The following is a 13,857-nucleotide window of genomic DNA, read 5'->3' as shown; positions in this document are numbered from 1 at the left end:
GGACGTTAAAAACCAAGAATCAACCATTGCAGTACGCTTTCGCCTCGATGATCTCCCATGACCAAACGGGAGGCTTAGAAGCTTTTACTCTCTTATGATTCTACTTCTGCTCCTATTCATCCTGGTTCCGGTACTGTCACAACATACATATACTCAAAAGATCAAAATAGCGTAACTCACGCGATATTTAGGAAGTCCATCACGGGAATCGACAGTCATTGCATTATTGTTTACATCTTTTCCTCGATTGTGCGTAAAATGTAAACAAAAATCTTATTACTCGGGTCTGGTGTGTATGCGTCTACCTGTTCTTTGGTGACTTTGTTTTGAAGGAACTCTCAGCCGCCTCGTGTATAACTCATACATGACAATGCATAGATAGTGCTGGGTGCCAGTGAGCATTGTGTTATCCGTTCCAGCAAACACCCATTCCCACCCTCTCTCTCTCTCTCTCTCTCTCTCTCTCTCTCTCTCTCTCTCTCTCTCTCTCTCTCTCTCTCTCTCTCTCTCTCATTTAAATGATTTGAAGGTTCTGACAGATTTTTGTGAATCTAAAAATATAATGTCGCAATTAAACATTCCATTTATTACTGTAACAGAAGTATGTAATGCACGCATGCACCTCAAGCAAACAGGAACCCGTGGAATTGACGGTCTGGACGGGAAGATTCTTAAATTAGCAGCCCCTGTACTTGCTGATTCTTTAACTTACCTATATAATTTCTGTATAGACAAGTGTTATTTTCCAGTTGTGTTAAAAGCAGGCTAACGTTACTTCCACTTTTTAAGTCGGGGGTTAAAACAGAACCCTCAAATTACAGGCCAATATCTATTTTATCGGTTTTATCAAAGCCGTTGAAACAACTTATCAACAAGTTTATTCTGTCACATTTTAACGAAAATGCTTTATTTCACCCAAATCAGTCCGGGTTCAGAACTCATCATTCATGCCACACAGCACTTGTTTCTTTAGTTGATCAGTGGTTGAACAAGATCAACGAAGACAAATTATGTGCTGCTCTCTTCGTTGACTTTGCTAAAGCATTTGATGTGATTCATCGTGGCCTACTTCTTAGGAAACTCGCGCTGTATGGCCTTAGAAATGATACAATATCGTTAATCAAGTCTTTTCTGATCGAGTACAAGCTGTGTGCGCCAACGGCTCTATGTCTAGCATGCAGTCGGTAGGTTGTGGGATTCTGGCCTCAGGGATCTGTACTCGGCCCTCTTCTCTTTATGATTTACATTAATGACCTTCCCCTACACATAAGCAGTAACTGTGAACTCTTCGCTGATGATACCACTATTCACAATTCCCACTCAAATGTGAAGGTATTGTCAAAACAACTTCAAGAAAAAATTAACGAGCTTTTAGCGTGGACTGAATTAAACCGGCACATGGCTCTTAATCCAGACAAAACAAAAAGCATGCTTATTACCACCAGACAAAAACGTTGTGCTTTTTGGGGGCGTTTACTTGATACTTGTTGAATTCCAGGATGACGTCCAAGCGAAAACAGCAGGAATTCAACAGTTCTTTCAGAACTTGCTGAAGACGAGCAGGAATGATCCTGACAGGCCATGCAGATGTGAGTAGTGTTATTCCTGCGGGCTTCACTCCGGACTCTGGCCTCCATCCTGGGGCAGATGGAGTCCATGGCCCTTCTGGTTCCACTGGGGAGAGTTCACAAGCGCCCACTTAAGCTTTTCTGTTAGCTTATATTTTCGAAAAGGGGGGGGGGGGGGGGGGGCTACATTAGGTGACGCTGTCCATCCCAAGTTCTTGGTGAAATCTTGTGCTTCTTTTCCATCAATGTGAACTGTGCAAACTCTCACGAACAGTTTGGAATGAAGGGTTTTTCTTGCACTTATCAGACAAAACTTGACAGTTTCATCGTTATGGGCTTTAAAAAAAGAAAAAAGTGTATTACTATTATTTTAATTTTTTTTAATTGTTTTTACATTTAGTCAAGTTTTGACTAATGTTTTAACATAGAAGGGGAATCGAAACGAGGTTTGTGGTGTATGTGTGTGTGTGTAGAGCGATTCAGAGTAAACTACTGGACCGATCTTTATGAAATTTTACATGAGAGTTCCTGGGCATGATATCCCCAGACGTTTTCTTCATTTTTTCGATAAATGTCTTTGATGACGTCATATCCGGCTTTTTGTAAAAGTTGAGGCGGCATTGTCACACCCTCATTTTTTAATAAAACTGATTGAAATTTTGGCCAAGAAATCTTCGACGAAGGCCGGACTTTGGTATTGCATTTCAGGTTAGATGCTTAAAAATTAATTGATAATTTTGGTCATTAAAAATCTGAAAATTGTAATTAAATTTTTGTTTTTATAAAACGATCCAAAAACAATTTCATCTTATTTGTCATTACTTGCTGATTCCAAAAACATATAAATATGTTATATTCGGATTAAAAACAAGCTTTGAAAATTAAAAATATAAAAATTATGATTAAAATTAAATTTCCGAAATCGATTTAAAAACAATTTCATCTTATTCCTTGTCGGTTCCTGATTCCAAAAACATATAGATATGATATGTTTGGATTAAAAACACGCTCAGAACAAGCGGTGGACAGATGATGCTACGATCGAGTATACGGTCTTGCGGAAAAAATGCAGTGCGTTCAGTTTCATTCTGTGAGATCGACTGAGCTTGACTAAATGTTGTATTTTCGCCTTACGCGACTTTTTTTTTAATTTTTTTACTGTTCTTAGATTAATCAAACACTTATTCTTTTACACTATCAGGCGAGGAAGTTGTTCTTGAAGGAGATCCGACACTGAGCATCAGCACGACTTCGCCTTCGACACTGGCCGCAACACCCTACTGTCGACACAACAAACCCGGGAAGATATAATCAACACGACAAACCCGGGAAGGTATATTCAACACGACAACCAACTTGAAGACGTTTCCATTTCATTGTGATTACGAGGCGCAAAAATGGGGGAGGGTGTGGTGATCACCATCTATTCTGTAAATCAAGCACTAGAAAAATGTGTCAGAATAAAAGCATGTCTCACTTCTGATAGATAGGCGCGAGTACACGAACAAAGAATGTCATTACCAGTGGGTGAGGACCGATTTTGAGCCAGAGTTACTTTTTCGTGCAAGCTGATCTCTCTTTCCTTATCCTCTGCGTAACAGATTTACAAAGGGACAGACAGGCTGTTGGAGACACAGAAAGACACCCAAACCCACACCCACGCATGGACTCATACACACACACACACACACACACACATGTAGACGAGCAGTCTGGCCGCAATGCTGATATTAAAACAATTTATTTATCTTGATTATTCATATTGTTACATGTCTGTGTTACTCCTGTACTACATATATTTGTTGTAAATGTCTCGCATACATTTACTCAATAAGTTTTGAAGATGTTTGTTGTACTTGTGGATATCGGAGGGCCCCAAAGGGGGGGTATCATCACGATCACGGGAAGGGAAATTTTAGCTTTCACGATCAGTTACCTTGATTTTTGTTTTCACGATCACGAACACCAGTGGCAAATCACGGTCACGGTAAAAGTTGCATGTACAGAAAGCACGTGTCGAAGTAAACAACCACACAGTAATTCGCTCCTCTGGATCTATTGTTTATTCAACACAAAGTGAGAACTGTTGCACTTTTTTATTATTATTTCTTGAATTCTCTTTCATACACACATAGAAATACATATCATGATTTGTAATCAGTAACAAGAATGTTGTTTTCATTGTTTTCTTTCTTTTTCTCTCTCTCTCTTTCTCTCTCTCTCTCTCTCCACTCATACACATTCAACTCCCACACCCTCACTCACACACATGAATATATACTTGCACAATTTCAGATTTCCAGAGCTAAATCTTGTAAACCCATTTTCTCAAAAACTATTGGGTAGATTGAAATTAAAATACATGTATGTGTGATGGGTTCTTTATTTTCAACTTTGCCATACAATTTGAGGTACACCATCGCCTGGTTTCATGGCCTTGAAAAAACGGCAAACAGGAATGCTACGGGACAAAAATGGTTTTACCTGAAAGAAGCGCGCAGTGCCAGTGGCGAAGCCAGAAGCCTGAGCCTGCGAAGCAGGCGAACCAACTAGGGGGGTCCGGGGGCATGCCCCCCCGGAAAGTTTTTGAAAAAACGGTTAAAATCTGTGCAATCTGGTGCATTCTGGGCATCATTTTCAGGGCTGTAATAGTGTTGTGATCTTGTTAAAAATCCCATCCTGAACAATATTTTTCCCCAGGAAGCGACTCCAAGAACACAGAAGACTCGAAGGTGAGTGACATACCTTGTAGTCTTCCTGTGATAGTAGTTGTCCAGTGGACGATACCTTCCGCCTGTGCTCAAACTCAAAGATCTTGAACAAATTTCAAGATCTTTGCCTACATTCAGAACAGTCATAGAGCAACATACCTTGATATTTCGTCTTCGGAAAGACCGACCCGTAGCCTGACCTTTCCACCAAGGAAGGCATTCTCGCCGCCTGCTTTGGTCTGGCTTGAATCCACAAAATATAACAGAAGTTCGATGACAGTGCCGCTGCACGCCATTTTTGATCTTCGAATTCGAATTTGACTGAATGCACTTAAAACTTTTGCACGAAGCCCTTCCATTGGATGAAGTTTGGCAGATTTTTGCAATTTGCCTTCTGATTGGATCTCTTTTTTTGTGTGATTGGTTCTCTTAAAGGGAAGCAATCGCTGTCAAAATCATATTTCTGAATGTGTTGTTGCTTCCCTTCACTCGGGATTGGCTCCTTGACAAATAGAGGATCATAGTGATACAGCTGTGAAAAATGTACGTTGAAAATAAAATGCTTTGCAATAATGCCTATCACGATCACGAAAACAAATGACGATCACGAGACTTGATTTTTTTGTCATCACGGATCACGGGCAAAGTCCCATCACGATCACAGAAATGGAAATTTCGGCTAACACTGTCACAGAAAGGTCAAAAAACGCCAATCACGATCACGATTTTAAACCCTTTGGGGCCCTCATATCGTTGCTTTCATTGATGTTTTCATTTGACAGTTACTGTGATTATTTCTGGCTTTTCGTTCCTTGGAGTTCGATTGACAATTTGGAAATAAATGAAAGCTCCAAATTATTTGCACACCATCTATTCTGTAAATCAAGCACTAGAAAAATGTGTCATGTCAGAATAAAAACATTGCCTATTTCTGAGCAAGGCGTTGCTTTGTTTTGTTTTGGTTTACAAGTTATCACACATGGTTGGCTGTCTCTCTCACTCTCCTAAGAGAGCATGTACACACACACACACACACACACACACACACACACACACACACACACACCAAGAATCAAGAGACATCAACCAGTGGTATCGATAAAATAAAAAATATAAAATAAAGATAATTATTCTCCTCACTTTATTAGTGCAAAAACACATTCTTTTTATTGGTTGGAGTACAATTGCAAACTATGTGTACCAAAAAAAAGACAAGGTGAAAACAGCCAAATTATTCCTCAGAAATGTCCTACATCAGGCCGGAAATACAAAAATAAATATGGCAATTTACAGGGAATAGGGGAGGAATCCAGGTTTATCAGCATGGGGAAAAATAGATGGCATACACAAGTGGTTTCAAGATATTCAACATATTGTAACAGTTACAAATTTATCACATGATGAAAGAGAATTCACTGGCATCATTTGAATTTAATCCACAATGATCAAGACAGAATATACACAATACACATCAAAGAATGGAAACAAAGTGCACGTGTAGCACACAAGCCTCAAATAAAGTCCTTTGTGCCCATCAAGGTAACTGCCCCTAGTTATAAAAAACAAAAACAAAAAACTGGCCACAAATCAGTTTCAACATCACTACCATACAAATATGATGAAAGGTTACGTTTGATTTATTTTTTTGTTTCAACAGCATTGGAACCAACCACACAATCTTTATACATGTTCTTGCAACAAATATGTAAGATCTTAAAAGGAACAAGTGAAGCAGGCTCAACCGCAGTTCGTACAAAAAGACTATAAAGAAGTAAATGTAGAAAAATTAATTACAAAATGTATTGCAACTATGCAATTACTGATTTATACAAATAAATCTACTTCAGTGGATTACTTCTTATATCACTTGTTGCAAACACAGAGGATAGTCACTTTCTTTCTTATTTTCTTTATTTGGTGTTTAACGTCGTTTTCAACCGTTCAAGGTTATATCGCGACGGGGAAAGGGGGGATAGAGCCACTTGTTAATTGTTTCTTGTTCACAAAAGCACTAATCAAAAATTTGCTCCAGGGGCTTGCAACGTAGTACAATATATGACCTTACTGGGAGAATGCAAGTTTCCAGTACAAAGGACTTTACATTTCTTACATACTGCTTGACTAAAATCTTTACAAACATTGACTATATTCTATACAAGAAACACTTAACAAGGGTAAAAGGAGAAACAGAATCTGTTAGTCGCCTCTTACCACATGCTGCTTCCCCCTAACCCGCGGAAGGGAGGATAGTCACATCTTTCTGCTTCCCCCTAACCTGCGGAAGGGAGGATAGTCACATCTTTCTGCTGTCTCTGGTATTCCTCTAACACTGCTGCTTGATATATATGTTTCCCTCTTACTCAAAAAGACCATTGAAGTAAACAAAAAAAAACTTAAAAAAAACTATAAAAAAAAACCAGAATGAAACAAAACATTGTTACAAAATACAATGTATCAGCACACTGTATACGTAATCATGGCAATGAAAGAAAAATAAATGAAAAAATAGAGAGAAGAAAAATTAAACAGTTGCATTCTGAACATGCTTCTGACTAAAACAACAAAAACATATTAAAATCAAAGTTTAATATCAGTCCAAAAGTTCACAGAGATTCATATTGATTCACCCGACACGTGAACCATGTGAAGGCACTTGATTTCTATCACAATGTTATCTTGATTGGCAATATATCTCACCCAATTTCTAGTAGGATACAGATTTGATAATCAGCTGCATCTTGAGTTGTAAGGTTAAAGGTGCACACACATTTTCTAAATATATTGGTGTTTAGTCATACATTTATTTATGAATGACGGTATGGAAAGTTGTAACTCTCTGCTACACATGTCCAAGATCTTCTGTCCTGAATGTTTCATTGGTATAACCCCCCAAACTCCCCTCGCTCACAAATTCTCCTCTCAACCACCCCCCCCCCCCCCCATCAAAAACTCTTCCAGGAGTATAGGCAGCAACTTATTACAGAAACTTGATTGAAAGTGTAAAATGAACACTTTTTTTTTCGTCTTTACACCTGTTCCTTGTTCCGTTGTGCTCTCACACCGCCCCGTCCCTGCACTCACTGCTCCATCCACATCTGAATTGGGTTCCGCTGCCAGACTTGTCGACTTTACAGACGCTCTGGGGGTGGGGGGGGGGGGGAGGTATGTCGGGTCGCTGCGGTAGGCTACCCTCGGAAGATGACACTGCACTTCTGCTGAGTCACTTCGACGGTGTCCAGTAGTGGGTCTGTCCCGAGCCAACGGACGCAGCCCACTACCTACTATGCCCCCTACTAACGACACTGACTGTTCAGTCGCGGAGCCAGACTGAGTGAGCGTCCCCTCCAGAGAGCAGGCCGCCACTATGTCCCTCCGTCGACCCCCCAGAACGTCCAATGTTGAAGACTGACAGCAGAACTACTATTCAGGGAAGGATCGAACAGGAACACTGAGACCAAGGTCACCATGAGAGCTCCGGGCATGAAGGGCCACAAGAACATGGACAATTTATAATTTTGGATGATTAATGAGATGAGGATGATTATAATGATGATGCTGTGGATTTCCAATTTTGGTTTGAGACTACGAGACAGGGCAGCACTCTACGTTTACTGTCATAATATAACCTGGTGTCAACCAGGCCCGAGAACTGCCGCACCTGCGGTGTTGGTCAGGTATCCAGGTCCTGAGCACCCTCAAAGTCGCATTCCGGTTAAATGAATGACACTCGGCTGTGTGATCCCAGCCTTCCCATAGGAACCATAGCACTTCCACTCTGGGTAGGAGCCGGCCGTAGCCCGAAAAACCCACATGATCCTGATGGGATTCGAACCCACGACCTCCCGGCCCGCAGCGCTAACCACTGCGCTACGGGGGCCGGTAAAATGAACACTTACCCACAGTGCTCAACAGCCTTCGAAATAGTGATTTTTGTGTAACAAGAAAGGCATGTCATAGGAACGTTTAATTGTGACAAAACAAAATGTGCCTGAGGAAGACCCCAGTGGTCGAAACGTCGTGCTTTGTGCCTGAGGAAGACCCCAGTGGTCGAAACGTCGTGCTTTGTTGTTCCTATCGTCTTTGTTATGCACGTGAGTACAGTATTTTTTGGTCTTTTTACAAAACAAAACGTTACAGTCAAAACGTCTTCCTCCTTTTTACAACCCTGACTTCTCAGAGGTTCTGTTTATAGTCTCTGTAAATTTAACTCCATTATAAGAGGAACCCCATTATAAGAGGAACCCCATTATAAGAGAAACCCCATTATAAGAGGAACCCCATTATAAGAGGAACCCCATTATAAGAGGAACCCCATTATAAGAGACCCCATTATAAGAGGAACCCCATTATAAGAGGAACCCCATTATAAGAGGAACCCCATTATAAAATCCCCCTCCCTTTTAAGACCTGATGTTAAAAAGGGGTTCCACCGTACCATCACAGATCCATGTTTACAAACTCCTGTACACTTCAATACTATCCACAGAGAACTACCTGGCTGCACAATGTATTACAGATGATCCCTATCCACAGTCAACTACCTGGCTGCACAATGTATTACAGATGATCCCTATCCACAGTCAACTACCTGGCTGCACAATGTATTACAGATGATCCCTATCCACAGTCAACTACCTGGCTGCACAATGTATTACAGATGATCCCTATCCACAGTCAACTACCTGGCTGCACAATGTATTACAGATGATCCCTATCCACAGTCAACTACCTGGCTGCACAATGTATTACAGATGATCCCTATCCACAGTCAACTACCTGGCTGCACAATGTATTACAGATGATTCCCCCCCCCCCCCTGATTTTGCAGATGTTCTGTTCATTACCTGTGTAAATTTACCTATCCCCTCCTTTAAAGACTTAATTTGCTCAGGTTTTTGTTCAATCTTAAAAGAAAAGGTGGGTAAACAGTGTACATTTACACATTTCACCAACCTCAGCAGGTGTTGCTAAGCAGTATGGATTAAGTTCTACCGGGAAAGGTCTATATCAAAATTACAGTGATCACAGAAAGAACAAGTTTACACATGCCAATACAAAACAAGTCATGTAAAGCGATATAAAAACATTCAGTCAATCTGTCAGCCTAAAGAATGGGAACTGAACAGGCTGAGTCTCTTTCCACCAAGACTGGTAAATCCTGGGCTGGCCGAAACCTTCTGGCGCTGTCTCGTTAAAAGAAACAAAAAATGAGCCTAATTTGCATAAAATGGATTTTCCTTATTTATGAGCACAATTCTAATTCAAACACAAAATATCCATAACACTTGGGAATCAGGAAAACTTAAAGTGTACAAGGAAATCCCTTCTGTGTCTGTTATTGCAATTTCATTTCCAGGTAACATTTTGATTAACAAAATCGTTGATCAATGTTTAAGCTTCCAAACTGAAACGCTATCCCAAAGTCTGGACCGGGTCGAATCTTGACTGAATGTAGAAAAACGATCAACAGGAAAAAAGGAAAAGCTAACGAGGCTCACCCTAAACAAAACAAAATAATGTTAACTTCCTAGAGAGCTGCATGGTTCCCAGCCCAAAAATGAGTTATAGTAATTCTTAGTTAAAAATACTGACTTCCAGAATATGGTCAACCATTGACAGTAACAGTTAATACTGGAACGACTAATGATGCCTATACGACTAATGATTCCTATGCCTATAAAGAAATACAAACCAAACGCATACTTCACAAATTAAAGCAGCGATAACAGGGCGAAAAGAACTGCCCAAATTATCAAACATAAGAAGTTTCTTCAATTTTCTGTTGACCCTGACATCATCGACTATTCATTCATTCTAAACATCTGACAGGGGCTGGTGGCTTAAGGTTAGTGCATAGCGCTGTGTGGTTCTTGTTTAGGCTCTGAACCCTGTGGGGTAGGGGCAGGCGAGGGATTCAAAGGACTACTGCTCGACTGTACATGTGCATTTTTTTTAATCCAAAACACCAATACAATATTGCAGAATAAGTAAAATTATCATGTTGTAATTTTGGGAGTCTTTCGGTTTGCAGGCTGTTACAAATATACGCCTTTCCTTTCATAAGAGGGGCAAAAGAGTGACTGCATTTGAGGAGTTCTGTATAAGACTAGTGTAAACTGCATGTTCCATCTTTGTGGGCAAAGCAATTGCATCAAATATTGTTGCGCATGTTAAAGATCCTATACTCAATCTTAAATCACCAAAACTTAACTTTTGATTAATGAAACGTTCACATGTCCATCACGCTTTCTTGCTTGCTTACCTTCCCATTCATTCATTTGTGTATGCGTCATTTGTTTCTTCATGAATCTGGGCAGAGCAACAACAACAAAATAAAAATTGCATCTACTATGGGAACAGATGCAATTGCCATACATACAGACTCATAGAATTACATCACAACCAGGTGAGAGAAAGAATGGTAAAATATATCTCTATGTACATGTATGAATTAGATGGAAAACTGATTATCAAAGTAATAAAACATCTTCATAATTCAGCACAGATAATGCCCCACAACTAGGAATCAGTAAGAGATCTCAGATTTTGTAGGTTCCAATAAATTAATTATCTACAGTATTGGCGTGAAATAATCATAACAGTTCTAAACTCAAAGCATACCTCTTCACCCAAGTTGCGGTGTGCTAAGCATTCAAAATCCAAATGTTCAAGATGAGAAACAAATGATCATTGCAATGAGTATGTATGACGGTTAAGTAGCGTCAAACAAAATAGTTTAATATTTTAACGTGGAAATTAAAATGGAAATGGCATATTTATTGAGTTGTACCTCACCTGTCAACTCCAAAATATTCTGACAATATCTCGTCTAAAAGTCCTCTTTTCAAATCAAAAGTCTAAGCAATAATAATATTCTGAAAATATCACTGTCAACAGAATTCTATAAAAACTTTCACACACTCAGATTGAACATGTCCATAAAACATGCCCTTTATAAGTACAAATATAAAAAGTCTCCACAGTTTCACAACATACTTATCTTCAGGATCAGGATCAGGATCGGTACATTGCAGGAACCTTTTTAGGTTATCGTCGCAACGGAAACGAGAGAGCGCAACCCCAAAATTAAAAAACTTTAATAATAGGAATTATTGGATCCTAGCCAATCCTCCTATTTCTAAGGTCAGTTAGTGGGGTGAGGGGGGTGGGGGGGTGAGGGGGGGGGGGGGGGGGTTGAAGAACAGGAAGCATCCGAGTGACACCCCCAGCCTTCCCCCACACGCAACCCCCTAAAACCTATCCCAAACTGAATTTTTTTAAAAAGGTTAAAATCACTGCTGGCGCTGCATTTTAATCATGAAATAATAAAGCCTAAACATTATGAGTCAATTGCTCACAATATCTTTGTGAAATCTCCCCTTTTGACTGAATACTAATACTAATAAATGTACAAAAGTGTGCATTCTCACAAGCAATAATTGCAATTTGGACAATTCACACCAACAAGGGTTTGAAATCAGGTATGTGATTGGCTTAAAGGGCAGTCACACACGTGATTCAATCGTGAGATTTACCCTGTCACACGGGCGACTGATTCGTGGAAAATAGCTAGGACAAGTCTGCGACTCAGTCTCATGCGATTCCCTCGTAGCTTTGAGCTTTAGAACTTGTTCTATTCCTGCGACCCAGTCGTCAGTCGATCGCAGGGGCAGAGCCAATCAGAACGTGTCGTTGCGGCCTTGACGCCGTGACGTAAAATAATGGCGGACAGCGTCTCTTCGTCGATTCAAAATTTTTTGGAAGAACAGTTTTTTACTCAGATATAAAGGAGACGTTTTAAGCGTGTACAGCGGTCGGGAAACATTAATTGCAACTGTCTGGGAACTTTATTTCTCGCAAAGGCGTAATGCTGAAAGGTATTTTTCAGAAAGGTAGAGCGATGTTCGAACATTAGCGTCTGCTCTCGCAAAACGCGTTTGCCGTGATCACTGTGACACGTCACTTCCGCCCCGCTCGCGTGGAGTTATCGTTCGTCAATCGTTAGTCAATCGTTCGTCTATCGTTCATCGTGTGACGGGTCAATGGCCTATGATGTGATGTGCGATCGACTCAAGATTGAATCGCGCGATTGAATCTCGTCGATTGAATCGCGTGTGTGACTGAAGCTCCATCCGTCGCTACCTCACCCACGACGCCTGTGTCAAGCTGGTTGTCTCCCTCATCTTCAGTCTCGACTACTGCAACTCCCTTCTGGCTGGCCTCCCCGCCTCATCCATTCATGGCCTACAACGAGTCCAGAACGCTGCTGCCAGGCTGACGTTGAGGAAGACGAAGCAAGACCACATCACCCCCCTACTTCGCTCCTTGCACTGGCTCCCTGTCAACACCCGAATCTCCTACAAACTGTCCACTCAACGACTCTGCTCCCGAGTACCTTCAATCCTCCCTGGACCTATACACCCAGCCCTCCGACCGTCCCCTTCGTTCTGCTGCTGACCCACTCCGCCTTCACATCCCTCGCTCGAAACTCGCATCTGCTGGTCAGCGTGCATTTCCCTCCGTGGGCCCCTCCGTCTGGAAATCCCTGCCACTTGAGCTTCGCCAGAGCCCCTCTCTTGACGCGTTCAAGAGTAGGTTGAAGACTCAGTTCTTCCCGTAGCTGGCTGCGACTTTCATGTTCGACAGTGATGTGTTGTGCCCCAAAAGACATTCTTGTGCTGTGCTCCGTGAGAGGTGTTTTCTTTGTGTTTGAGATTATTTTGTTTGGACCTAGCTATTGATGTGTACATTGTTGTTAAACAGTTGTTTGTTGTATGTTTATCAGGGTTTGCTAGTGTGTGATAGGGTTTGTGTCCGTCTGTAGATGTTAGTTTCTTTGTTAGTCCTGTGTTGACAACTCTTCGATAAGCGCTTAGAACTGTACCCACGGAATACGCGCTATATAAGCTTCATATTGATTGATTGATTGATTGGCCAGAAAGCCATATGTACAGTCTCATAATCATCAATTTCAAAGTCATAGGTCAGCACAATGGAACATCCAATGAAAATGTTGTAATCATGTACCTGGTGAATTGAGAGACAAGCAACAAAACATCAAGACAGCAGCAGCATAGAATGGTATCCACATATGTTCACACCACTTGCCCGCAGTGTAAAGGGGTTGACAGCTATCATACTGATATCCCATGCTGTCAAGGGGTTGACAGCTATCATACTGATATCCCATGCTGTCAAGGGGTTGACAGCTATCATACTGCTATCCCATGCTGTCAAAGGGTTGACAGCTATCATACTGATATCCCATGCTGTCAAGGGGTTGGAGGCATTCACACCCTTACCCACACTGTGAAGGTGTTGACAGTGTTCACACAGCTGGCCCATCTGTAAAAGGCTTGACAGCATTCACACCAATGGCCAGCACTGTAAATGGCTTGACAACGTTCACATCATAGACATAGCCCACACTGTAAAGGACTTCACAGCGTTCGCACCACTGACCAGTACTGTAAACGGCTTAACAACATTCGAATCCCTGGACCACACTGTAAATGGCTTGAAAGCATTCACACCACTGGCCAGTACTGTAAACGGCTTAACAACATTCGAATCCCTGG

The 13,857-nt window shown here is 41.2% G+C and overlaps 1 long non-coding RNA gene across 1 annotated transcript; it reads right to left on the bottom strand.

Moving 5' to 3' along the window:
- Nucleotides 1-5,403: 5,403 nt before the first annotated feature.
- On the bottom strand, nucleotides 5,404-11,447 carry LOC138981035 (uncharacterized). The gene is made up of 2 exons (XR_011460541.1): nucleotides 8,308-11,447; nucleotides 5,404-8,267 (listed from the first exon to the last, which is right to left on the bottom strand). It is a non-coding gene; the product is annotated as an uncharacterized lncRNA (long non-coding RNA).
- Between the last annotated feature and the right edge of the window lie 2,410 nt (nucleotides 11,448-13,857).

The sequence above is a fragment of the Littorina saxatilis genome, linkage group LG12, assembly GCF_037325665.1.
Source record: "Littorina saxatilis isolate snail1 linkage group LG12, US_GU_Lsax_2.0, whole genome shotgun sequence".
Classification (NCBI taxonomy): Eukaryota; Metazoa; Mollusca; class Gastropoda; order Littorinimorpha; family Littorinidae; genus Littorina; species Littorina saxatilis.
This window is presented reverse-complemented; position numbering and strand designations above follow the sequence as displayed.